The following is a 24,211-nucleotide window of genomic DNA, read 5'->3' as shown; positions in this document are numbered from 1 at the left end:
AGACTTTGTCCAGGCTTGCCCTTGCTACAAAAGGGATTGGGACACTTTGCTGCACCGTTGCTACTTTTGTTACTAGTTGCTTGCTACGAATCATCCCACCACACAATCACTTGTTACCGACAATTTTAGTGCCTGCAGATTTTACCTTGGCGAAAACCACTTGTCAGATCCTTCTGCTCCTCGTTGGGTTCGACACTCTTACTTATTGAAAGGTCTATGATTGATCCCCTATACTTGTGGGTCATCAAGATTCTTTTCTGGCACCGTTGCCGGGGTGTGAAGCGCCTTTGGTAAGTGGAACTTGGTAAGGAAACATTCATATAGTGTGCTGAAATTTATTGTCACTTGTCACTAAGGATATTAATCCTTTGAGGGGCTTGTTCAGGGTATCTTCACTTCGAACGGAAGCACAAAGAGTTGCTCCTCAACCTGCTGCACCTACTGAAAATATTTGCCTTGACTTTCCTTCGGGTATGCTTGAGAAACTGCTGGCTAATCCTTTTACAGGAGATGGAACATCACATCCAGACTTGCATCTAATCTATGTAGATGAAGTTTGTGGTTTATTTAAGCTTGCAGGTTTTCCCGAGGATGAAGTCAAGAAGAGGGTCTTTCCTTTATCTTTGAAGCATAAGGCATGAACATGGTATAGGCTATGTGATGATACTGGATCATGGGACTACAATCGGTTGAAATTGGAATTTCATCAAAAGTTTTATCCTATGCATTTAGTACATCGTGATTGGAATTATATTTACAATTTTTGGCCTCGTGACAGAGAAAGCATCGCTCAAGCTTGGGGGAGGCTTAAATCAATTCTATATTGATGCCCCAATCATGAGCTCTCGAGAGAAATTATCATTCAAAACTTCTATGCTCGGCTTTCTCATGATGATCGCACCATGCTTGACACTTCTTGTACCGGTTCTTTTATGAAGAGAGGTATTGACTTCAAATGGAATTTATTGGAGAGAATTAAACGCAACTCTGAAGATTGGGAGCTTGAAGAAGGTAAGGAGTCAGGTATGAATTTCACGTTTGATTGCGTTAAATCCTTTGTTGAGACAAATACCTTTAGTGATTTTAGCGCTAAGTATGGACTTGACTCTGAGATAGTAGCTTCATTGTGTGAATATTTTCCTTCTCATGTTGATATGCCCAAAGAGAAGTGGTTTAAATATCATCCTCCTTTAGAAGTCAATGTAGTTAAACCCACTCCAGCTGAAGACAAAGTCATCGCCTATAATGATCATGTTGTTCCCAGTGCTTACATTGAGAAACCACCTTTCCCTGTTAGGATAAAGGATCATTCTAAAGCTTCAACTGTGATACCTAGAGGCTATATTGGAACACCTACATCCCCTGAGAAAATTAGAGTTGAACCTAGCATTTCTATTATCAAAGATCTTCTGTCCGACAATGTTGAGGGACATAATATTCACTTCTGTGAAGATGCTACTAGAATTGCTAAACCTCACGTTAGAGACAAACATAGGCCTGTTGTTGGCATGCCTGTTGTTTCTGTTAAGATAGGATATCACTGTTATCATGGCTTATGTGACGTGGGTGCTAGTGTTAGTGCAATAACTCAATCCTTATACGATGAAATCAAAGATGAGATTGCACCTTTTGAGATAGAACCTATAGATGTCACTATTCAGCTTGCCAATAGAGATACTATCTGCCCTGTGGGAATTGTTAGGGATGTTGCAGTCTTGTGTTGTAAAACGAAGTATCCTGCTGATTTCCTCGTTCTTGCTACTGCACAAGATAGCTTTTGTCCCATCATATTTGGCAGACCCTTCCTCAATACTATCAATGCTCATATTGATAGTGAGAAACAAATCGTCATAGTTGGCTTTGAAGGTGTGTCACATGAGTCTAATTTCTCTAAGTTTGGTAGACAACCTCATGAAAAGGAGTTGCCTAGTAGGGATGAAACTATTGCCTTAGCTTCCATTGCCGTGCCTCCTACTGATCCCTTAGAGCAATACTTGCTTGAGAACGAAAATGATATGCATATGGATGAAAGGGATTTGATAGATAGAGTTGTCTTAGAACAATATCCTATCCTTAAGAATAATTTCTGTGTTGAACTACTTGGGGATCCACCCCCACCAAAGGGTGATCCTGTGTTTGAGCTTAAACGGTTGCGAGATACTCTTAAATATGCCTATCTTGATGAAAAAGAGATATATCATGTTATTATTAGTGCTAGCCTCCCAGAACATGAAGAAAAGAAGTTACTAAAAACTCTGAGGAAGCACCGTGCTGCTATTGGATATACTCTTTATGATCTTAAGGGCATTAGTCCCACTCTATGCCAGCACAAGATTAAAACTAATCCTGACTTCAAACCAGTTGCTGATCATCAAAGGAGATTAAATCCTAAGATGAAAGAACTAGTGAGAAAAGAAATACTAAAGCTCCTCGAAGCAGGTATCATTTATCCTGTTGCTCACAGCGATTGGGTGAGTCCGGTGCATTGCGTTCCTAAGAAGGGAGGCATTACCGTTGTTCCTAATGATGAGGATGAATTGATTCCACAAAGGATTATTACTGGCTATAGGATGGTGATCGATTTTAGGAAATTGAATAAAGCCACTAGGAAATATCATTACCCTTTGCCTTTTATCGACCAAATGCTAGAAAGGCTGTCCAAACACACACACTTCTGCTTTCTACACGGATATTCTGGTTTCTCCCAAATACCAGTTGCACAATCTGATCAGGAGAAAACCACTTTCACCTGCCCTTTCGGTACCTTTCCTTATAGACGTATGCCTTTTGGCTTATGTAATGCACCTGCCACCTTTCAAAGATATATGATGGCTATATTCTCTGACTTTTGTGAAAAGATTGTTGAGGTTTTCATGGATGACTTCTCCGTTTACGGGTCTTCTTTTGACGATTGCCTCAGCAACCTTGATCGAGTCTTGCAGAGATGTAAAGATACCAATCTTGTCTTGAATTGGGAGAAGTGACACTTTATGGTTAATGAAGGCATCGTCTTAGGTCATAAAATTTCTGAAAGAGGTATTGAAGTCCATAAGGCTAAGGTTGATGCAATCGAGAAAATGCCATACCCCACAGATATCAAAGGTATAAGAAGTTTCCTTATTCATGCTGGTTTCTATAGAATGTTCATCAAAGACTTCTCTAAGATTTCTAGGCCTCTTACCTATCTCTTGCAAAAGGATATTCCTTTTGTCTTTGACGATGATTGTGAGGAGGCCTTCGAAATACTTAAGAGGGCTTTGATAACTGCACCTATTGTTCAACTGCCTGATTGGAACTTACCTTTTGAGATCATGTGTGACGCTAGTGATTATGCTGTTGGTGCTGTTCTAGGGAAAAGAGTCGATAAGAAGTTGAATGTTATTCACTACGCTAGTAAAACTCTAGACAGTGCCCACAAAAACTATGCTACTATGGAGAAGGAGTTTTTAGCAGTCGTGTTTGCATGTGAAAAGTTCAGGTCTTACATAGTTGATTCCAAAGTCACTATGCACAGTGATCATGCTGCTATTAAGTACCTCATGGAGAAGAAAGACGCTAAACCTAGACTTATAAGATGGGTTCTCTTGCTACAAGAATTTGATTTGCACGTTTACAACAGAAAGGGTGCTGATAACCTAGTATCACATAACTTGTCTAGGTTGGAGAACATTCTTGATGACCCACAACCTATTGATGATAGCTTTCCCGATGAGAAATTGAATGTCATCAATGCTTCACGTAGTGCACCGTGGTATGCTGATTATGCAAACTATATCGTTGCCAAATACATACCACCTAGTTTCATGTACCAGCAAAAGAAGAAATTCTCCTTTGACTTTAGACATTACTTTTGGGATGATCCTCACCTTTATATAGATGGTGTTATTAGACGTTGTATACCTGAACATGAGCAGGGACAGATCCTACAAAAGTGTCACTCCAAGGCCTACGGAGGACACCATGCGGGAGATAGAACTGCACACAAGGTATTGCAATCAGGTTTCTATTGGCCCACTCTCTTCAAGGATGCCCGTAAGTTTGTCTTGTCTTGTGACGAATGTCAAAGAGTAGGTCATATTAGCAAACGTCAGGAAATGCCTATGAACTATTCACTTGTCATTGAACCATTTGATGTCTGGGGCTTTGATTATATGGGACCTTTTCCAAAATCCAACGGGTATACTCATATCCTAGTTGTTCTTGATTATGTCACTAAGTGGGTAGAAGCTATCCCCACTAGTAGTGCTGATCACAACACCTCTATCAGGATGCTGAAAGAAGTTATCTTCCCTAGATTTGGAGTCCCTATATATCTAATGACCGACAGTGTTTCACACTTCATTCATGGTGCTTTCCATAAAACACTTGCTAAGTATGATGTCAACCATAGAATTGCGTCTCCCTATCACCCTCAGCCCAGTGGTCAAGTAGAGCTACGTAATAGAGAGATTAAACTGATTCTGCAAAAGACTATCAACATGTCTAGAAAGAATTGGTCTAAGAAGCTCGATGATGCACTGTGGGCTTATAGAACTGCCTATAAGAATCCCATGGGCATGTCTCCGTACAAAATGGTGTACGGTAAAGCATGTCATTTAGCTCTTAAGCTAGAGCATAAAGCTTATTGGGCAATCAAAGATCTCAACTTTGATTTCAAACGTGCCAGTGAGAAGAGGTTATTTGATATTAGCTCGCTTGATGAGTGGAGATCTCGGGCATATGAGAATGGCAAGCAGTTCAAAGAGAAGGTTAAGAGATGGCATGATAAGAGGATACAAAAGCGTGAGTTCAATGTAGGTGATTATGTCTTGCTATATAACTCTCGTTTAAGATTCTTTGCGGGCAAGCTTGTCTCTAAATGGGAAGGTCCCTATGTTGTTGAGGAAGTATATCGTTCCGGTGCTATCAAGATCAACAACATGGAAGGTAATTGACTCAGAGTGGTAAATGGGCAGAGAATCAAGCATTATATCTCAGGTACTCCCATAAATGTTGAAAGCAATATTATCAATACCATAATACCGGAAGAATACCTAAGGGATATTTATCAGCCTGTTTCAGACTCCGAAAACAAAGAGGTATGTGATTCGGTAAGAAAACAGAGTCCAAAACTTTTTCAGTAGGAAATTTTCTCCGTTTTGGAATATTAGAAAAAATACAAAAATTGGAAGTAGTTCGGAAAGTGCGCGAGGAGGCGACAAGCCTGCACGGCGCGGGCCCACCCCCTGGTCGCGCCGTGAAGGCTTGTGGCCACCTCATGCGCCTCCCGGACTCCGTTTTCATGCGGGGTACTCCTTCTGGTCTGAAAAAAATCATTATATATACTTCCGTTTGGTCTGACCCCTGCATCATGCATATTTCCTCTGTTTTTTGTTTCGAGCCTGTTTTCTACCGCAGATCTAGGTCAAGATGTCTTCTCAGGATTCAGAGGGGGAAAGCTATGTGGCAGATTACCTTGCTGACCCCAATGTCTATGGGGACTTGGATCCTTATGGCTGGACCACTGATGAGGAGGAAGATTATGATCCCAAGGGGAAGGAACAAACAAGTTCCGATGAAGTGGAGGCTCCTCTACCTCAACCTGGACACACGCATGTGGAGTTCAAGAAGTCGAGCCTCCCCGACTCAAGGAAGAAACCTAAGACTTTGTTTATCCCTTCCCGTTTCTTGTAGGAGAGTAAGGAGGAATTATGCCAAAGGGTGTTGAAGCTTGAAGAGGAAAATGATGATTTGAGGGAGCAGAATTTTATGCTCAAGTGGAAATTAAACAAGCTCAAGACCTCTTCAACAACTCCACCACCATCACCACCAAAGGAATACAACTGAGCATTGGTATGGGCAATCCCCTTGGCTTGTGCCAAGCTTGGGGGAGTTTCCCCGGTATCGTATCACCATCACATCTTTTGCCTGTACCTTTGTTTTAGTTTTCCTTTTTAGTTTTCTTTTTCTCTAGTAGATTAAAGGTCTTAGTGTTTTAGTCTTGAGTTTGCTTTCTGTCACCCCCGATGTATTCGAGCTCGTGAGTTCCTTAGTTGAAGGGCTTTTCCTTAGTTCCTCTTGCCATGATCAAAAGAGTAACAATATAGAACAAAAGCATGAAAGATCATATAACGATCTTATGGGAAGTGATGGCTTCATATATAAAAAGAATGAGGATTGAAACTTCTTGAGGGTAGGCAAACGTAGACCTTGGTCATTGTTTCAATTAATAGGAAGTGATAAAGAAGAAGAGGTTCACATATAAATGTATCATCTCTGACACCATCTATGATTGTGAACACTCACTAAACTATTACATGCCTAGAAGTAGATGTTGGACAAGGAAGACAATGTAATGAATTGTGTTTGCTTGGCTCTGAACAATGTTATATTATCAGAGATCCCTTAGCATGTGACGATTGCTTCCACCTCATATTAGCCAAAACCTCCCGCACCAAGTAGAGATACTACTTGTGCATCCATAAACCTTCAAACCAGTTTTGCCATGAGTGTTCACCATACCTACCTATGGATTGAATAAGCTCCCTCAAGTAAGTTTTCATCGGTGCAAGCAATAAAAATTGCTCTCTAATATGTATGATCTATTAGTGTGTGGAAAATAAGCTTTATACGAACCTGTGATGAGGAAGACATAAAAGCGACAAACTGCATAATAAAGTTCTTTATCACAGGAGGCAATATAAAGTGACGTTCCTCCGCACTAAGAGGACACGCATTCAAACCTCAAAAGCGCATGACAACCTCTGCTTCCCTCTGCGAAGGGCCTATCTTGTACCTTTACTTTTTGTCCCTGAAAGAGGCATGGTGATCTTCACCAATTCCTTATTTCGCCTTTATATTGGCTAACGTCATATGCTTTGGAAAGATCTATATTCATATGTCAACTTGGAGGTAGGCATTCATGAATTATTATTGTTAACATTACCCTTGAGGTAAGCAGTTGGGAGGCAAAACTGTAGGCCCCTATCTTTCTCTGTGTCCAGCTGAAACTTTGATCTCATGAGTACCACGTGAGTTGTAGAAATTGTAGAGAACAAAAGAATTATTGAGTATGTGGATTTGCTTTACAAGCTCTTATTTGACTCTTTCTGATGTTGTGATAAATTGCAATTGCTTCACTGACTAAAGGCTATCGGTTGTTACTTCTCGGTAAGGTTCTTGATCCATGCTTTACTTTGTGAAGGAATTATCACTTTAGCATGAGAGATTATATGTTGGTATTGTTGTTCTAATCTTGATCATGAGGCATGCATGTTCGTATCTTGTTTTGTCGACACCTCTCTCCCTAAACATGTGGACATATTTATTGAGCTAGGCTTTCGCTTGAGGACAAGCGAGGTCTAAGCTTGGGGGAGTTGATACGTCCATTTTGCATCATGTTTTCATGTTGATATTTATCGCTTCTTTGGATGTTATTTCACTTCACGGTACAATTCTTATGCATTTTCTCTCTTATTTTGCAAGGTTTACATGAAGAGGGAGAATGTCGGCAACTGGAATTCTGGTCTGAAAGTGGAGCAAAGTTGAGATACCTCTTCTGCGCAACTCCAAACGCCGTAAATATCAACAAGGATTTGTTTCCGGATTTATAAAAAATACTGGGCCGAAGAAGTGCCAGAGGGGCGCCAGGGGTTGGCCACAAGCCTGCACGGCGCGGCCACCCCCCCCCCAGGGCGCGCCATGAGGGCTTGTGGGCAACCTACTAGCTCACTTGCCCCCCTCTTCTGGTATATGAAGGGTTTCGTCTGGAAAAAATAATCAAGGGGGAGCTTTTTCGTGGATTCGCCGCCGCCACGAGGCGGAACTTGAGCGGAACCAATCTAGAGCTCCGGCACGATGATCCTGCCAGGGAAACTTCCCTCCCGGAGGGGGAAATCAGCGCCATCGTCATCACCAACACTCCTCTCGTCGGAAGGGACTCGTCACCATCAACATCTTCATCAGCACCATCTCATCTCCAAACCCTAGTTCATCACTTGTAACCAATCTCCGTCTCACGACTCTGATTGGTACTTGTAAGGTTGCTAGTAGTGTTGATTACTCTTTCTAGTTGATGCTAGTTGGATTATTTGGTCGAAGAGTTTATGTTCAGATCCTTGATGCTACTCATTACCTCTCTGGTCATGAATATGATTATGCTTTGTGAGTAGTTACTTTTCTTCCTGGGGACATGGGATAAGTCATGCTAATAGTAGTCATGTGAATTTGGTATTCGTTCAGTAATTTGATATGTTGTATGTTGTTTTTCCTCTAGTGGTGTTATGTGAACGTCGACTACATAACACTTCACCATTATTTGGGCCTAGAGGAAGGCATTGGGAAGTAGTAAGTAGATGATGGGTTGCTAGAGTGACAGAAGCTTAAACTCTAGTTTATGCGTTGCTACGTAAGGGGCTGATTTGGATCCACTAGTTGAATGCTATGGTTAGACTTTGTCTTAATTATTCTTTCGTAGTTGCGGATGCTTGCGAGAGGGGTTAATCATAAGTGGGATGCTTGTCCAAGTAATGGAAGTACCCAAGCCATGGTCCACCCACATATCAAACTATCAAAGTAACAAACGTGAATCATATGAACATGATGAAAACTAGCATGAGAGAAATTCCCGTGTGTCCTCGGGAGCGTTTTTCCTCCTATAAGACTTTGTCCAGGCTTGTCCCTTGCTACAAAAGGGATTGGGCCACTTTGCTGCACCGTTGCAACTTTTGTTACTTGTTGCTTTGCTAGGAATCATCTCACCACACAATCACTTGTTACCGACAATTTCAGTGTGTGCAGATTTTACCTTGCTGAAAACCACTTGTCAGATCCTTCTGCTCCTCGTTGGGTTCGACACTCTTACTTTTCAAAAGGACTATGATTGATCCCCTATACTTGTGGGTCATCAGCCGCCCATGGTGCTACCACTCGGCTGGACGCATCTCCATCATCCGGGCGCCCCGCGCGCCATCACTCTGTTGGATGCGTCGTCATCACTCGGTAGCTCCACGCATCGCCACTCGGCGAGACGCGCCTTTGTCACTCGACCTCCCCGCGTGCCGTCACTCTGCCAAATGCTCCATCGACACTTGGCAGCCCCGCACGCCATCACTCTGCTAGACTTGTCTTCATCACTCGGCAGCTCCGTGCATCGCCACTCGGCGAGACACGCCATCGTCACACGGCCGCCCAACGCGCCGTCACTCTGCTGAACGCTCCATCATCACTCGGCCGCCCCGCGTACCTTCACTCATCTCGAAGCGTCGTCATCACTCGACCGCCCCACGTGCCGTCTCTGCTGAACGGTCCATCGACACTCGGCCGTCCTGCGTGCCGTTAGTTTGCTTGACGCGTCTACTTCACTCGGATGCCCCGCGTATCGCCACTCCGTGTGGCGTGACTTCATCACTCGGCCGCTCTACACGCCATTGCTCAGCTGGACACATATACAACATAACCCTCAGTGGGTGAACGACTTAGCCGCGAACCTGATTTCGCCTAAGTTCAAAATTGCTCCGAGTGAAGACATCGTCCACACTCGGGGGATTAACTACGACTCCGTATCGCCTAAGTTAGAAACTACTCCAAGTACGGATATGCTCCACACTCGAGAACTTAGCTGTGACACGGTATCGCCTAAGTAAAAAACTACTCTGAGTAAGGACACGCTCCAGACTCACGGGCTTAGCTGCGACTCTGTATTGCCTAAGTTAAAAACTACTCCGAGTACGGACACGCTCCACACTCGGGAACTTAGCTGCGACTCTGTATCGCCTAAGTTAAACACTACTCCAAATACGGACATGCTCCACACTCGGGAACTTAGCCGCGACTCCGTATTGCCTAACTTAAAAACTACTCCGAGTACGGACATGCTCCAGACTCAGGAACTTAGCTGTGAATCCGTATCGCCTAAGTTAAAAACTACTCCAACAACGAACACGCTCCACAATCGGGGGCTTAGCTACGACTCCGTATCCACTAAGTTAAAAACTACTCCGAGTACGGACACGCTCCACACTTGGGAACTTAGTTGCGACTCTGTATTGCCTAAGTTAAAAACTACTCTGAGTACTGATGCGCTCCACACTCGGGGGCTTAGCTGCTACTCTGTATCGCCTAAGTTAAAAACTACTCCGAGTACGGACACACTCCACACTCGAGAACTTAGTTGCGACTCTGTATCGCCTAAGTTAAGAACTACTCCGAGTACGGACATGCTCCACACTCGGGGGCTTAGTTGCGACTCCGTATCGCCTAAGTTTAAAACAACTTTGAATATGCACAACCTCTATGCTCGGGAACTTAGCTGCGACTCCGTATCGCCTAAGTTCAAAACAACTCTAAGTACGAACATGCTCCACACTCGGGAACTTAGTTGTGGCTCTGTATCGCCTAAGTTAAAAACTACTCCGATTACGGACACGCTCCAGACTCACGGGCTTAGCTGCGACTCTGTATTGCCTAAGTTAAAAACTACTCCGAGTACGGACACGCTCCACACTCGGGAACTTAGCTGCGACTCTGTATCGCCTAAGTTAAAAACTACTCCAAATACGGACACGCTCCACATTCGGGAACTTAGCTGCGACTCCGTATCGCCTAAGTTAAAAACTACTCCGAGTACGGACACGCTCCAGACTCGGGAACTTAGCTACGAATCTGTATCGCCTAATTAAAAACTACTCCAAGTACGGACACGCTCCACACTCGGGGGCTGAGCTACGACTCCGTATCGCCTAAGTTAAAAACTACTCCGAGTACGGACACGCTCCACACTTGGGAACTTAGTTGCGACTTTGTATTGCCTAAGTTAAAAACTACTCTGAGTACTGACGCGCTCCACACTCGGGGGCTTAGCTGCGACTCCGTATCGCCTAAGTTAAAAGTACTCCGAGTACGGACACACTCCACACTCGAGAACTTAGCTGCGACTCTGTATCGTCTAAGTTAAGAACTACTCTGAGTACGGACACGCTCCACACTAGGTGGCTTAGTTGCGACTCCATATCGCCTAAGTTTAAAACAACTCCGAATACGCACAACCTCTATGCTCGGGAACTTAGCTGCGACTCCGTATCGCCTAAGTTCAAAACAACTCTGAGTACGGACATGCTCGACACTCGGGAACTTAGCTGCGACTCTGTATCGCCTAGGTTAAAAACTACTCCGAGTACGGACATGCTCCGCGCTCGGGAACTTAGCTGCGACTCCGTATTGCCTAAGTTAAAAACAATTCCGAGTACGGACATGATCCACACTTGGGAACTTAGCTGCGACTTCGTATCACCTAAATTAAAAACTACTCCAAGTATGGAGATGCTACGCACTCGGGAACTTAGTTGCGACTGTGTATCGCCTAAGTTAAAACAACTCTGAGTGCGGACATGCTCCACACTCATGGACTTAGCTGCGAACCTGACTTTGCCTAAGTTAAAAACTACTCCAAGTACAAACATCATCCATAGTCGGGGGCTTAGCTGCGACCCCGTATCACCTAAGTTAAAAAATATACTCACGGAATCAACCTTGATCCGAAAAACATATAAGGTAGACTCAACAAACATTCGGCATGACGAGCACTAGAAGACTTAAATTCTCTGCCAGACTCATCTTGTCTGACAAAGGCTCGGGGACTACACCCAGTGGGTGCACTGAGCGCGCCCCCACTTGAAGATAAATACAAAAAAGAAAAAAATTGCTTGGTCATGTCCAGCAACAACATTCAAGTTCAACAGACTCTACAGACTACAACCAACTACCAACAATCAGTCAGAGTCTCAAGGGCTACTTTTGTGGATACACAAAACGGGTAGGCCCCTGAAGGATCGAAATACCATAATATCCTGGGGTCCACACATGAGGTGGGTTCGGGAAAGTACAGTCTATCCACTCGGACGAGTACAGTCTGTCCACTCGGACGACAGTCAACCACTCGGCCGAACGACTCACTCGGATATGCAAGGATCAACAGTCTGCAAGGCAGTCGGAGCATTGTCCTCATAGTACAATTTTTGTAGTGGGTTGACATCATGGCGTTAATGCCCCACATTGTAACATAGGAGGTGAGGGGGTGGCGCACTCTATATAAGCCACCCCCACCACATAGCTTAGGGTTGGGCTATCTCTCTAGTCTCTCTCTAGTCTCAAGACTTAACTTGGAGATCCGTTCTCCCCCTCTCTCTCTCCAATACACCATGTAACTCCGTGTTCATGACAAATACGCAAATCTTCTACGGAGCACGAGAAGTAGGGTTGTTATCTCCATCATGAGAGGACCGAACTCGCTAAAATCACCGTGTCACCCATTTTCATCTCGACAGATCATGCTCCTTTATCCTACCCCCTTTCTATTGTCGGAATCGTTAGCATCATAGTACCTACACACAAATAACAAATACTTGCAAACCGACGTATAAGAGGGGTTTTCAATCCCTCTCGGGTAAAAAGATAGATAGATTTGTGGTAGATTGGGTAAGGAGAGCTCGATAAACGCGAACTAAAACAAGTAATAAAAAAAGTGCAGCAAGCTATTTTTGTGTTTTTGATAATATAGATCTTAAAATAAAAGTTGCAAATAAAGGGAAAAAGCAAGTAGCAATATAGATGTTAAAGTATATGATGGGAAAATAGACCTAGGGGCCTAGATTTCGCTAGCGGCTTCTCTCGAGAAATAGCAAACGATGGGTAAAAAAATTATTGTTGGGCAATTGATAGAAAAGCGAATAATAATGACGATATCCAAGACAATGATCATGTATATAGGCATCACGTAGAATATTAGTAGACCGACTCCTGTCGACATCTACTATTATTACTCCACACATCAACCGCTATCCAACATGCATCTAGTGTATTAAGTTCATGGAAAAAAGTAATAATGCAATAATAACAATGACATGATGTAGACAAGATCTATTCATGTAGGAATAGGCCCATTTTTTATCCTTAATAGCAACGATACATGCGTGCCTTGTTGCCCCTTGTGTCACTCAGAAAGGACACCGCAAGATCAAACCCATCACAAAACACCTCTTCCCATTGCAAGATAAATAGATCAAGATGTCCAAACAAAACCCAAATATCGGAGAACAAATACGAGGCTATAATAATCCAGAATGGATATTAAATCAAGGAAAATCTGATCATAAACTCACAGTTCATCGGATCCCAACAAACACACCGCACAAAGTTATTACATCAAATAGATCTCCAAGAGACCATTGTATTGAGAAAAAAAGGGAGAAGAAGCCATCTAGCTACTGCCTACGGACCCGTAGGTCTAAAGTGAACTACTCACGCATCATCGGACAGGCACCAATGAGGATCAGAAACCCCTCCGTGATCGTATTCACCTCCAACGGAGTGCCAGAAAAGGGCTCTGGATTGGATCTTGTGGTTCTAGAACTTGCAGCGGATGGAACAATTTTTCGTCGACTCTCCTAGGTTTTCTGGAATATCTGGATATTTATAGAGTGAAGATGTGGTGCAGGAATCCACCGAGGTGGGCACAACCCACCAGGGCGAGCATGGGCTCCTGGGCGCGCCCAGGTGGGTTGTGATCCCCTCAGAGCACCCCACCCCGCGTACTTCTTCGGCCCATCGTGTGTCTTATGGCCTTGAAAAATTTCCAAAAAGTTTCACTACATTTGGACTTTGTTTGGTATTAATTTTCTGCAAAGTAAAGAAGAAGAAAAAACAACAACTAGCACTCGGCACTATGTCAATAGGTTAGTCCCAAAAAATGATACAAAGTTGCTATAAAATGATTGTAAAACATCCAAGAATGATAATATAATAGCATGGAACAATCAAAAATTATAGATACATTCGAGACATATCAGCATCCCCAAGCTTAACTTATGCTCGTCCTAGAGTAGGTAAATGATAAAAACAGAATTTTTGATGTGGAATGCTACCTAACATGTTCATCACATGTTCTTTTCTTTATAGCATGGACATTTGGACTTTTATATGGTTCAAAGCAATAGTCTATTTTTGACATGAAATCTTTAACACTCAAGCATATCAACAAGCAACCATGTATTTCAAAATATTAATACTAAAGCAAGTGATCCCTAGCCCATCATGCTCAATCATTGATCCATTCATGAAACACACTCGCATATTAGCTACAACCAATGCTCAAGTACGATCATAGTGCCACTTAGTTGGTGCTTTATAAGAGAAGATGGAGACTTAAATAAAAACAAAAATTGCATAAAGTAAATAGAAAGGCCCTTCGCAGAGGGAAGTATGGATTTGTAGAGGTGCGAGAACTCAAAGCAAAAATTTAGAGATAATTTTTTTCCGGAGGTATACTTTTACCGTCAACGAGAACGACTAAGAGTTCCCAATACTTTCCATGCTACATACATCATAGGCGGTTCCCAAACAGAAAATAAAGTTTATTCCTTTTTCCACAATTATTTCATAATCCATGGCTAGCCGTATCCACGGGTGCCTTCCATACCATAACTTTCCAAGGAATTTATTGTTTGACAACATAAAATAAATTTAATTTCATTCCTCGACTGGGCATCCCTATTACCGCCGTACTCTCATGCAATGACAAGTGAAAAACACTCATCTTGGGAATAACACATCTAGCATGAAAATATATAGGCCACCCCTCACCTCCTCATGAGCGGTACGGGCACACAAAACATGAGTTTATTTTGAATTTTAGATATGGCACATACAAATTTTCTTAGAACGGCAAGGAGATACCGCATATAGGTAGGTATGGCGGACTCATATGGCAAAACTGGGTTTAAGGAGTTTGGATGCACAAGTAGTATTTCTACTTAGTACAAGTGGAGGCTAGCAAAAAGATTCAGAAGCAACCAACAAAGAAACGAAAAATCACGTAAGCGAGCATTGAGAATAACTAACACCGAATAATGCACCATAAGTTGGATGTAATTTCATTGCACAAGTATTGACTTTCGTGCTTGCATAGGGAATAACAAACCTTAACACTAATATTTTTACTAAAGCATAATTACTCGGCGACATGACTCACATATCACTATCATCATATCTCAAAACTATTCCAAATAATCAAGTTTAATTTGTCGAGTGATCTTCATGAAAGTTTTTATTATATCCCTCTTGAATATCTATCAATTTGGGACTAGTTTCATATGTTGCAATTGCTTTTGACAAGCTCAAACAAATCTAACCGAAGAACATGAGCATAAAATTTTCATCTCCCAAAATAGTGTAAGTGAAGCATGAGAGAATCTCTTCAAAATTACTAACTCTCAAATAATTCTAAGTGAAGCATGCAAGCATTTCTTTAAAAATAATAAACCACACTGTGTTCAAAAAGATATAAGTGAAGCACTAGAACAATTCCATAGCTCTAAAAAAATTAAGTGAAGCATAAAGAGCAATTCTAACAATTCATAGCATATTTTTGGCTCTCTCAAATAAGTGTGTCCGGCAAGGATCATTGTGGCAAACTAACAAGCGAAACAAGCAAAGATGCATATCATACAAGACGCTCCAAGCAAAACACATAATATGTGACGAATAAAAATATAGTCCCAAGTAAAATACTGATGGTCGTAGTAATTTCAAAAAAAATCCTACGCAATACAAGGATCTATCTATGAAGAAACCAGCAACGAGAGAGCCTGTAGAGCATGTTCATACCTTTGAAGATAGCTAAGCGGAAGCATTACTATGAACGTGGTTGATGGAGTCGTACTCGCAGCGATTCAGATCGCGGTGGATTCTGATCTATGTGTCGAACTACGGCACCTCACCTTTCAACACACGTACAGCCCGGTGACTTCTCCCACGCCTTGATCCAGCAAGGAGGAGGGAAAGGTTGAGGGAGAGCTCTGCCAGCATGACAGCCTGGTGGCGGTGGAGCTACAAGGTTCTCCAGCAGAGGTTCGCCAAGCTATGCGGAGGACGAGGAGAGAGAGAGGGGTAGGGCTGCGCCGAGAGAGAGAGTTCGTGTCTCAAATCAGCCCCAATACCTCGGGTATCTATAGGAGGGAGGGAGAGAGGGTGCGCACCCCTAGGGTTCCATCCCTAGGGGTGGCGGCAACCCTAGATGGCCAGGAGGGCGGCGGCCAGGGCAGGGAGAGGAGGGGTGGCGCACCCAGATGGGCCTTGGGCCCCTCCTGCGCCTAGGGTTTGCCCCCTTCCTCCCTTGCTGCGCCTTGGGCCTAGGTGGGAGGTGCACCATCCCACTCTAGGCTGGTTCCCTTCCACCTTTTGGCCCATGCCAGCCTTTGGGGCTGGTGGCTGATACGTCTCCAACGTATCTATAATTTTTGATGGTTTAATGCTATTATCTTATCAAACTTTGGATGTTTTGTATGCCTTTTATATATTTTTTTGGGACTAACTTATTAACTCAGTGCTAAGTGCCAGTTCCTGTTTTTTCCATGTTTTTTTACCCCTTTCAGAGGAGGATTTTGAACAGAGTCCAAACGGAATGAAACTGCCAATTTTTTTTTCCGGAACAGAAAAAGATCGGAGAGCCGGAGAATCAGGGCAGGGGACCACCAGGGACCCCACAAGCCCATACGGCACTACCAGGGGGGCCTCCGGCCACCAGGCTTGTGGGCTCCCTGAGGCCCCTTTGCCCTAGGTTTTGCGCCTATATATTCCCTAAAAATCCCAAAAAAATCAGGAGATCATCGAAAGTACTTTTCCGCCGCCGCAAGCTTCTGTCTCCGCAAGATCCCATCTGGGGCACGTTCTGGTGCCCTGCCGGAGGGGGATTCGGACACGGAGGGCTTCTTCATCAACACCATGACCTCTCCGATGAAGCGTGAGTAGTTCACCATAGACCTACGGGTCCATAGCTAGTAACTAGATGGCTTCTTCTCTCTCTTGGATCTTCAATACAAAGTTCTCCATGATCTTCATGGATATCTATCCGATGTAATCTTGTTTTGCGGTGTGTTTGTCGAGATCCGATGAATTGTGGATTTATGATCAGATTATCTATGAATCTTATTTGAGTTTCTTCTGATCTCTCTTATGCATGATTTCATATCCTTGTAATTCTCTTCGAGTTGTGGGTTTTGTTTGGCCAAATAGATCTATGATTCTTGCAATGGGAGAAGTGCTTGGTTTTGGGTTCATACCATGCGGTGACCTCACCCAGTGACAGAAGGGGTAGCGAGACACGCATCATGTTGTTACCATCAAGGGTAAAAAGATGGGGTTTTCATCATTGGTTTGAGATTATCCCTCTACATCATGTCATCTTGCTTAAGGCGTTACTCTGTTCATCATGAACTCAATACACTAGATGCATGTTGGATAGCGGTCGATGTGTGGAGTAATAGTAGTAGATGCAGAAAGTATCGGTCTACTTGTCTCAGACGTGATGCCTATACATATGATCATTGCCTTAGATATCATCATGACTTTGCACGGTTCTATCAATTGTTCGACAGTAATTTGTTCACCCAGTGTGATATTTTCTATTTTGAGAGAAGCCTCTAGTGAACACTATGGCCCCCGGGTCTACTCCACACCATATTTTCTTCCTTACACTTTTTACTTCGTTGCACTTTCCTCCTTCAGATCTCACTTTGCAAACAATCTTGAAGGGATTGACAACCCCTTTAAAAGCGTTGGGTGCAAGCTATTTTGTGTTTGCGCAGGTACCCTAGACTTGACGTGATTCTCCTACTGGATTGATACCTTGGTTCTCAAACTGAGGGAAATACTTACTGCTCCTGTCCTGCATCACCCTTTCCTCTTCAAGGGAAAAACCAACGCAAGCAAGTCTCCGTCAACGTGTCAATTTCTGGCGCTGTTGTTTGAGAAGTAGCAGAAGGATTTCTAGCGCCGTTGCCGGGGAGGATCAAGTCAAGAACTCATCCAAGTAAGTTTCCCAAACTCATCTCTTGCATTTACTTTGTTTGCCAGTTCCCTCTCATTTTCCTCTCCCCCACTTCACAATTTTCCTTTTTCGTTTGCCTTTTCGTTCGCCCTTTTTCTCGCTTGCTCTTTGTTCGCTTGTGTGTTTGCTTGCTTGCCGAAGTCACCATGAATGAAAACACCAAACTTTGTGACTTCTCGAATACTAATAATAATGATTATTAGTAATCCGATTGCTCCCGCCACTAGTGCGGAGTCATACGAAATCAATGCCGCTTTGCTGAATCTTGTTATGAAAGAGCAATTCTCTGGCCTTCCTAGTGAAGATGCAGCATCCCATGTCAATACCTTCATTGAGCTTTGCGATATGCAAAAGAAGAAAGATGTGGATAATGATGTGATTAAATTGAAGCTTTTTCCTTTCTCGTTGCGAGATCGCGCAAAAACTTCGTTTTCTTCTTTGCCCAAAAATAGTATCGATTCTTGGGATAAGTGCAAAGATGCTTATATTTCCAAGTATTTTCCGTCGGCTAAGATCATCTCTTTCACAATTTTGGGAGAGAATGAAATTAATGATATCACAATTTTCCGCCAGCCCAAAAATGATATCATGAATTTCAAGCAACTTGATCATGAACATGTTGCACAATCTTGGGAGAGAATGAAATTAATGATTAAAAATTGTCCCGCTCATGGCTTGAGTCTTTGGATGATTATACAAATCTTTTATGCTGGCTTGAATTTCGCTTCTAGAAATATCTTGGACTCCGCCTCAGGTGGAACGTTCATGGAAATCACGTTAGGGGAGGCCACAAAGCTCCTAGACAATATCATGACAAACTACTCTCAATGGCACACTGAAAGGTCACCTACTAGTAAGAATGTACAAGCTATAGAAGAAATTAACTCGTTGAGTGCTAAGATGGATGAGTTAATAAATTTGGTTGCTAGTAGAAGTGCTCCTTTAGATCCTAATGATATGCCCTTGTCTTCTTTGATTAAGAGTAGCAACACTAGCTTGGACGTTAATTTTGTTGGTAGGAATAACTTTGGCAACAACAATGCTTTTAGAGGAAACTATGTTCCTAGGCCTTTTCCTAGTAACTCCTCTAATAACTTTGGCAACTCCTACAACAATACTCATGGAAATTACAATAGATTACCCTCTGATCTAGAGAGTAATATCAAAGAGTTTATCAACTCACAAGAAAATTTCAATGCATCCATAGAGGAAAAGTTACTCAAAATTGACTATTTCGCTAAGAGCGTTGATAGAATCTCTAGTGATGTTGATGCTTTGAAAGTTAGATGTGCTCCTCCCAAAATCAATATGGATGAAACTTTGAAAGCTATGCGTGTTTCCATGATTGAGAGCAAAGAAAGAACCGCCCAAATTCGTGCTAGACATGAATGGCTTAAAAAGGCGTGTTCTCATGATAAGAATCACGAAGATCTTAAAGTGCTTGGTGTGACTCCCATTGAATCTTTGTTTTCTTGTGTAAAATCTAATGATTATGGGGCTGGATATGAATCCACTTTGGTTGAAAAGTGCCCCAATGATTCGGAGTCCACCTATCTTGATGCTAAAAGCATTGAAAGTGGAGTAGAAGATGTTAAAACTTTGAGTAGTCTACTCCACACCACATTTTCAGCCTTACACTTTTTACTTCGTTGCACTTTTCGCCTTCAGATCTCACTTTGCAACCAATCTTGAAGGGATTGACAACCCCTTTAAAAGCGTTGGGTGCAAGCTCTTTTGTGTTTGCGCAGGTACTCTGGACTTGACGAGATTCTCCTATTGGATTGATACCTTGGTTCTCAAACTGAGGGAAATACTTACTGCTCCTGTGCTGCATCACCCTTTCCTCTTTAAGGGAAAAACCAACGCAAGAAAGTCTCCGTCAACGTGTCAATTTCTAGCGTTGTTGTTTGAGAAGTAGCAGTGGCCCCTCCCGGTGGACCCCCAGAACCCTTCCGGTGGTCCCGGTATGTTACCGGTGACGCCCGAAACATTTCCTGTGTCCAAAATCTCACTTCCTATATATAAATCATTACCTCTAGACCATTCCGGGGATCCTCGTGACGTCCGGGATCTCATCCGGGACTCCGAACAACCTTTGGTAACTACTATACTATTTCCCTATAACCCTGGCGTCATCGAACCTTAAGTGTGTAGACCCTATGGGTTCGGGAGATATGTAGACATGACCGAGACATCTCTCCGGCCAATAACCAACATCGGGGTCTGGATATCCATGTTGGTTCCCACATGTTCCACGATGATCTCATCGGATGAACCACGATGTCAAGGATTCAATGAACCCCGTATGCAATCCCCTTTGTCTATCGGTATGATACTTGCCCGAGATTCGATTGTCGGTATCCCTATTCCTTGTTCAGTCTCGTTACCGGCAAGTATCTTTACTCGTTCCGTAACACATCATCCCGTGGCTAACCCCTTAGTCACACTGAGCTCAATATGATGATGGATTACCGAGTGGGCCCAGAGATACCTCTCCGTCACACGGAGTGACAAATCCCGGTCTCGATTCGTACAACTCAACAGGCACTTTCGGAGATACCCGCAGTGCACCTTTATAATCACCCAGTTATGTTGTGATGTTTGGTATACCCAAAGCACCGCTACGGTATCCTGGAGTTGCACAATCTCACGGTCTAAGGAAATGATACTTGACATTAGAAAAGGTTTAGCAGACGAACAAAATGATCTAGTGCTATGCTTAGGATTGGGTCTTGTCTATCACATCATTCCCCAATGATGTGATCCCGTTATCAATGACATCCAATGTCCATGATCATCTATTGATCAACGAGCTAGACAACTAGAGGCTCACTAGGGACACATTGTGATCTATATATTCACACATGTATTACGGTTTCTGGTTAATACAATTATAGCATGAATAATAGATAATTATCATGAACTGGAAATACAATAATAACTACTTTATTATTGCCTCTAGGGCATATTTCCAACAGTATCCCACTTGCACTAGAGTCAATAATCTAGTTACATTGTGATGGATCGAACACCCATAGAGTTCTGGTGCTGATCATGCCTTCCCCGTGGAAGAGGTGTAGTCAACGGGTCTGTGACATTTTGATCCGTATGTACTTTACAAATATCTATATCTCCATCCTGGATGTATCCACGAATGGAGTTGAAGCGGCACTTGATGTGCTTCGTCTTCTTGTGAAACCTGGGCTCCTTTGCAATAGCAATAACTCGAGTGTTGTCACGGAACAGAGTCATCGGGCCCGACGCACTTGGAATCACTCCTAGGTCGGTGATGAACTCCTTCATCCAGACTCCTTCCTATGCTGCTTCCGAAGCAGCTATGACTCCGCTTCACATTTAGATGCCAGCACGAAGCTTTGCTTGCAACTGCACCAGCTTACTGTCCCATTATTCAAAATGTACACGTATCCAGTTTGTGACTTTGAGTCATCCGGATCTGTGTCGAAGCTAGCATCGACGTAACCCTTTACGAGGAGCCCTTCGGCACCTCCATAGACGAGAAACATATCTTTAGTCCTTTTCACATACTTTAGGATATTCTTGACCGTTGTCCAGTGATCCACTCATGTATCACTTTGGTACCTTCCTACCAAACTTATGGCAAGGTTCACATCAGGTCTGGTACACAACATGGCATACATGATAGAGCCTATGGCTGGAGCATAGGGGATGGTACTTGATACGTCCATTTTACATCATGTTTTCATGTTGATATTTATCGCTTCTTTGGCTATTATTTCACTTCACGATACTATTCTTATGCCTTTTCTCTCTTATTTTGCAAGGTTTGCATGGAAGAGGGAGAATGCCAGCAACTGGAATTCTGGCCTGAAAGTGGAGCAAAGTTGAGATACCTATTCTGCGCAACTCCAAACGCCGTAAAAATCAACGAGGGTTTTTTTCTCGATTTATCAAAAATACCGGGCCGAAGAAGTGCCAGAGGGGAACCACGGGGTGCCCACAAGCCTGCACGGCGCGGCCACCCCCCAGGCCGCGCCATGGGGGCTTGTGGGAAGCCCACTGGCCCACTTGCTCACCTCTTTTGCTATATGGGGGGTTTCGTCCAGGAAAAAAATCAGGGAGGAGCTTTTTTGTGGATTCGCCGCCGCCACGAGGCGGAACTTGAGCAAAACCAATCTAGAGCTCCGGCAGGACGATCCTGCCGGGGAAACTACCCTCCCGAAGGGGGAAATCGTCGCCATCGTCATCACTGTAGCGACCCGACTCAAGACGAGTCAAGCCTCTGTGTATGTGTGCCATCCCTGGATCAGTATGCTGGCACACACAGTACATCAATGTATATATCAAAGTGCAATCACATGGAAATAGCGTAAAACTGATATATACCTTAAATATCTCAGCGGAAGCAGTCAAGGGAGTGGAGTCCCAATAAACACCAACGGCAAGTTGAGTGTAGACCGTAACCCTGAATCGTACTCTTACTCGTCGAAGAAAAATGTCTGCAACATAAAACGTTGCAGCCGTGTAGGTCAGCATATTGAATATGCCGGCAAGTCACATAAGAGAGGGGTGAAAAGTAATCATCTATACTAATGCATGTATGGCAGGTGGGGCTATAAGTTTTTTGTTGCGAAAAAGCAAGTTTTCTCCTACATCAAGAGAGGCTTAAAAGCAAAATGTTACTACGTTGTTTGTTGTTAACGAGATGGTTCCGCCAACCAATTCTCGTACCCGAGTTGTCAATAATCCCCACATCAATATTATTATTTGTGTTGAGCATTTCAGATAACTTCAGTTCCTTTGGCTCAAGTTGTCCATGACCGTGGACACGGCTAATCGATTAGGTTTGAGTACTCTGCAGAGTTTTGCACACGTTCCCCACAAGATTTGATCGCCTCCGAGGATGTCCTCGCACTTCAGGGTGTTTGAAGACCGGATGATCAAAACATGGTCTTTCAACAGGTCCCTCTAAATCCCTGTCGGTGCCCATCCAATCCTACCGTTCTTCCACATCTACTAGCACCGCCTGTCCAGAGTCGCCGCGTTGTCGAACCAAGCTAGAGCCCATAATGACTTGTGGCTGTGCAGGTAAGCCTTGGGTCTTGAAAATATCCGTCCGTCTCTTTGAGCCTGGGTGAAGCTTTCCGTAGGATGTCATGGCCGTCTCCAGCATCCCGGGTCATCCACTGGTTTCTCCAGGGAGCCGATCAACCGTCCTTCACCCAGAGTTGCATTGCATCACGAGGTCTTGAAAAGTCTTGACTTAACCGGCCTTGGTTATTTAATTATTCTCGCATCACTCGTGGTAAACTCTCAACCAGAATCCCGTCTACTCAAGCATAGCAATATGAAATTTGTCGTCCCGGGCCAAGTAACGGGGTTGTTGGGTGCCTACCACATGATACTACAATATGCAACCATAATTTCCAAATACCTAGTGAGCATGCAAATGGGCATAAGATGGTAGAACAACGATGCATAAAATATAGGTGATACATGACCAAATGACTTGCATGGTGATGTTGACGAAGAAGAATTTCTCGAGAAATAACTTGATAGACTACTCGTCACTCTCCGATCAGATCTATGTAACAAACATATCATTCACATAAGCACTCATACTAGCAATCATTCTAGCAATCAAAACAAAAGAGAGAGTGAATAAGAATCCGAAGGAAACTTCAAATAAGACTAGGGAGTCTTCTACTACATCAAACACTAAATAGTTTTTGTCCAACGGTAAATAATAACAGGAAACTAAGATATAAATTTAACTAAGATAAAATAAAGTATTTTTCACAAAACTATTTGAAAGTATTTCCAAACGGGATTTGAAACAGTGGAGAAACCAATTGCAACTTATTAGAGAACTAGAATTGATTTCATGATAACATATAAAAATAAAAAATAAAAACTTGTTGCAAACCTACTGTTAACTAACAGAAACAAAACATAATCTTTCTGAAATATAAAAGAAAATAATTTAAAAACAATTATAGAAAAGGAAATAGCCATAATCCTAAAAGAGGTGAAACAAAAATTGTTTCACAAGAAACAATGAGCTAAAATACTCAAATAATTCTGAAATGTTTACCACTGATAACTAAGATAACTAGTGATCAGTAGAAAAAAGAATCAAAATTAAAAGCTATTTTTAAACTCCTGGAATAAGCAAAACAAGGTCTAAACTAAATCTGATCTAATTCAAACTTGAAAATTTCAAGCATAGACAAATTTTATGTTTTTAAAAACTACAGGAAAATTGTGATCTACTGGAAAAAGAATCAACCTCATTGGATCTCTAGATCAAAAGTTATGATTAAAACAAGATTGGAACTTTCTCTATTTTGGAATTAAAACAGAAAAAAGAAA

The sequence above is a fragment of the Hordeum vulgare genome, chromosome 6H, assembly GCF_904849725.1.
Source record: "Hordeum vulgare subsp. vulgare chromosome 6H, MorexV3_pseudomolecules_assembly, whole genome shotgun sequence".
NCBI classification, from domain to species: Eukaryota; Viridiplantae; Streptophyta; class Magnoliopsida; order Poales; family Poaceae; genus Hordeum; species Hordeum vulgare.
Note: the sequence above shows the minus strand (reverse complement) of the source record.